Source organism: Arachis hypogaea, chromosome 5 (assembly GCF_003086295.3).
Source record: "Arachis hypogaea cultivar Tifrunner chromosome 5, arahy.Tifrunner.gnm2.J5K5, whole genome shotgun sequence".
Classification (NCBI taxonomy): Eukaryota; Viridiplantae; Streptophyta; class Magnoliopsida; order Fabales; family Fabaceae; genus Arachis; species Arachis hypogaea.
In genome coordinates, this window is record NC_092040.1 from 82,541,805 (window position 1) to 82,546,700 (window position 4,896).

General features: G+C 37.1%; 1 non-coding gene across 1 annotated transcript; it reads right to left on the minus strand.

Annotated features, from left to right (window-relative positions):
• Positions 1 to 1,747: 1,747 nt before the first annotated feature.
• LOC112804763 (small nucleolar RNA R71) lies at positions 1,748 to 1,851 on the minus strand. Its single transcript, XR_003203379.1, has one exon. It is a non-coding gene; the product is annotated as a small nucleolar RNA R71 (small nucleolar RNA).
• Between the last annotated feature and the right edge of the window lie 3,045 nt (positions 1,852 to 4,896).

Sequence of the window (4,896 nt, forward strand, 5' to 3'; positions counted from 1 at the left end):
TTCAAGTTGTTCTTGACAAGTCTTCTTGTTTGATCTTGATGAATTCTTGTTTAGTGTTGTTTGTTGTTTTTCATGTGCATTTTTGCATTCATATTTTCCATGCATTAAAGATTTCTAAGTTTGGTGTCTTGCATGTTTTCTTTGCATCAAAAATTTTTCAAAGTTATGTTCTTGATGTTCATCATGATCTTCAAAGTGTTCTTGGTGTTCATCTTGACATTCATAGCATTCTTGCATGCATCTTGTGTCTTGATCCAAAATTTTCATGTTTTGGGTCATTGTTGTGTTTTTCTTTAAAAAAATTAAAAATAAAAAAAATATCTTTTCCTTATTTCCCTCCAAAATTTCGAAAATTTTGGGTTGACTTGGTCAAAAATTTTCAAAATTAGTTGTTTCTTACAAGTCAAGTCAAAATTTCAATTTTAAAAATCTTATCTTTTCAAAATCTTTTTCAAAAATCATATCTTTTTCATTTTTTTTATAATTTTCGAAAATCTCAAAAAATCTTTTTCAAAATATTTTCAAAATCTTTTTCTTATCTTTATATCAAATTTTCGAAAATTAGCTAACAATTAATGTGATTGGTTCAAAAATTTGAAGTTTGTTACTTTCTTGTTAAGAAAGGTTCAATCTTTAAGTTCTAGAATCTTATCTTGTAATTTCTTGTTAGTTAAGTCAATTTTAAAATTAAATCTTTTTCAAAATATCTTTTTCAAATATATCTTTTTATCTTTTATCTTATCTTTTTCAAAATTTGATTTCAAAATATCTTATCTAACTTCTTATCCTCTTATCTTTTTCAAAATTTGATTTCAAATCCTTTTTCAATCAACTAACTAACTTTTTGTTTGTTTCTTATCTTTTTCAAAACCACCTAACTACTTTTTCCTCTCTAATTTTCGAAAATTCTCCCTCTCTTTTTCAAAAAATTCTTTTTGTTTTAAATTTTAATTTTAATTATATTTTGTCTTTGATTTTCGAAAATTACTAACCTCTTTTTCAAAAATTATTTTCGAAATCTTCATTCTCTTCTCTTATTCTATTTAATTAATTAATTACTAACACTTCTCTTCACCTCTCCTCATCCAAAAATCCGAATGCATCCTTCTTCTTTCTTATACCCCTTTCTTCTTCTACTAACATAAGGGAATCTCTATACTGTGACATAGAGGATTCCTCTTTCTTTTCTTGTTTTCTTCTCTTTCATATGAGCAGGAACAGGGAAAAGGGCACTCTTGTTGAAGTTGATCCAGAACCTGAAAGGACTCTGAAGAGAAAATTAAGAGAAGCTAAATTACAACAATCCAGAAACAACCTTTCAGAAATTTTCGAACAAGAGAAGGACATGGCAGCCGAAAATAATAATAATAATAATGCAAGGAGAATGCTTGGTGACTTCACAAAGCCAACATCCAAGTTTGATGGAAGAAGCATCTCCATTCCTGCCATTGGAGCCAATAACTTTGAGCTTAAGCCTCAACTAGTTGCATTAATGCAACAAAATTGCAAGTTTTATGGACTTCCATCTGAAGATCCTTATCAGTTCTTAACTGAGTTCTTGCAGATCTGTGAGACTGTAAAGACGAATGGAGTTGATCCTGAAGTCTACAGACTCATGCTTTTCCCTTTTGCTGTAAGAGACAGAGCTAGAATATAGTTGGATTCACAACCTAAGGATAGCCTGGACTCTTGGGATAAGCTGGTCACTGCTTTCTTGGATAAATTCTTTCCTCCTTAAAAGCTGAGCAAGCTGAGAGTGGATGTTCAAACCTTCAAACAAAAAGATGGTGAATCCTTCTATGAAGCTTGGGAAAGATACAAGCAGTTGACCAAAAGATGTCCATCTGACATGTTTTCAGAATGGACCATGTTAGATATATTCTATTATGGTCTCTCTGAATTTTCGAAAATGTCACTGGACCATTCTGCAGGTGGATCTATTCACCTGAAGAAAACGCCTGAAGAGGCTCAAGAACTCATTGACATGGTTGCAAACAACCAGTTCATGTACACCTCTGAGAGGAATTCCGTGAATAATGGGATACCTCAGAAGAAAGGAGTTCTTGAAATTGATGCTCTGAATGCCATATTGGCTCAGAACAAAGTGTTGACTCAACAGGTCAACATGATCTCTCAAAATCTGAACGGATTGCAACATGCATCCAACAGTACTAGAGAGGCAGCTTCTGAAGAAGCTTATGATCCTGAGAACCCTGCCATGGCAGAGGTTAATTATATGGGTGAACCTTATGGAAACACCTATAACCCATCATGGAAAAATCATCCAAATTTCTCCTGGAAGGATCAACAAAAGCCTCAACAAGGCTTTAACAATGGTGGACGCAATAGGCTGAATAATAGTAAGCCATATCCATCATCTTCTCAGCAACAGACAGAGAACTCTGAACAAAACAATTCTAATTTAGCCAATATAGTCTCTGATCTGTCAAAGGCCACTTTCAGTTTCATGAATGAAACAAGATCCTCCATCAGAAATCTGGAGGCACAAGTGGGCCAGCTGAGTAAGAAAGTCATTGAAACCCCTCCCAGTACTCTCCCAAGCAATACAGAAGAAAATCCAAAAGGAGAGTGCAAGGCCATTGATTTAATCAAAGTGGCCGAATGCATAGAGGAGGAGGAGGACGAAAATCCTAGTGAGGAAGACCTCCTGGGATGTCCTTCAAGCAAGAAGGAGTTTCCTATTAAGGATCCAGAGGAATCTGAGGCTCATACAGAGACCATAGAGATTCCATTAAATCTCCTTCTGCCATTCATGAGCTCTGAAGACTATTCTTCCTCTGAAGAGGATGAAGATGTGACTGGAGAGCAAGTTGCTCAATACTTAGGAGCTATCATGAAGCTGAATGCCAAGTTGTTTAGTAATGAGACTTGGGAAAGTGAACCTCCCCTGCTCATTAGTGAACTAAATACCTGGATTCAGAAAACTCTACCTCAAAAGAAACAAGATCCTGGCAAGTTCTTAATACCTTGTACCATAGGCACCATGAGCTTTGAAAAAGCTCTATGTGATCTAGGGTCAGGGATAAATCTTATGCCACTCTCTGTAATGGAGAAGTTAGGGATCATTGAGGTACAACCTGCCTTGTTCTTATTACAATTTGCAGACAAGTCAGTGAGACAAGCTTATGGAATAGTAGAGGACGTACTAGTAAAGGTTGAAGGCCTTTACATCCCTGCTGATTTCATAATCCTAGACACTAGGAAGGAAGATGATGAATCCATCATCCTAGGAAGACCTTTCCTAGCCACAGCAGAAGCTGTGATAGATGTCAACAGAGGAGAGTTAGTCCTTCAATTGAATGGGGACTACCTTGTGTTTAATGCACATGGCCATCCCTCTGTGACAGAAGAGAGTAAGCATGAAGAGCTTCTCTCAGTTCAAGGTCAAGAAGAGCCCACACAGTCAAACTCTAAGTTTGGTGTTGTGAGGCCACAACCAAACTCCAAGTTTGGTGTTCAAATTCCATATCCAAACTCTAAGTTTGGTGTGGAGACAACACACTAAATTGATCTGATCATCTTGTGGCTCCATGAGAGCCACTGTCAAGCTATTGACATTAAAGAAGCGCTTGTTGGGAGGCAACCCAATTTTATTTATCTAATTTTATTTTATTTTGTTTTAGTGTTATTTTTGTGTTGAATTAGGTACATGATCATGAGGAGTCACGAAAAAATCAAGGAAATTAAATACAGAGTCAAAAACAGAAGAAAAAAATTTTTCACCCTGGAGGTAGCGCAGACTGGCGTTCAACGCCAGTAAGATGCATCTGGCTGGCGTTCAACGCCAGAACAGAGCATCTTTCTGGCGCTGAACGCCCAAAACAAGCAACAACCTGGCGTTTAACGCCAGGACGTGCACACAGAGGACAATCTGGCGCTGAATGCCAGAAACAAGCATGAAACTGGCGTTCAACGCCAGAAACATGCATTACATGGGCGTTTAACACCCAGAACATGCACCAATGGGCGTTTAAACGCCAGAATGATGCACGAAGGCATTTTACATGCCTATATGGTGAAGGAATGGTATTTCTTTTCACCTCAGGATCTGTGGACCCCACAGGATCCCCACCTACCTCGCCCTCTCTCTTTCCATTCATGGTCATCCCTTCTATTTTTCATTCACCACCTACATCTATCCACTCTTCCCCATAAACCCCACCTACCTCCATAAAATTCAACTTCTCTTTCCCACCCAATCCCACCCATATAGCCGAATCCATCTCCCCTCACTCAACTCCATTCTCTTCTTCTTCTTCTTCTTCTTCTCTTCTTTTCTTTCTTGCTCGAGGGCGAGCAATATTTTAAGTTTGGTGTGGTAAAAGCATAGCTTTTTTTGCTTTTCCATTACCATTAATGGCACCTAAGGACAGAGAAACCTCAAAGGGAAGACAAAAGCTTCCACCTCTGAGTCATGGGAGATGGAAAGACTAATATAAGCCGTCATAGCTCAGTGGTAGAACATGTGGCTACAAATCAAGAGATCCCTGAGATACCTCAGGGGATAAATTATCCTCCACACAACTATTGGGAGCAAATAATGTTAAAAACACCAAAATCACTAGGAATCATTCAACAGAAGCAAGGAAGAGACATAGAGGAGCTCAAAAAAAAAAAGCACCATTGGACCTTCAAGAAGGCGCCACCCTCACTCAGGTGGATTCATTCCTTGTTCTTTATTTTTTTCTGTTTTCAGTTTTTAAAGGTTGTGTTTATCTATGTTTTGTGTCTCTACTTCATGATCATTAGTGTGTAACCATGCCTTAAAGATTATGAATAAAATCCATTAGTCCTTCACCTCTCTTAAAAGAAAAATGTTTTAATTCAAAAGAACAAGAAGTACATAATTTTCGAAATTATTATTGAATTTAATTT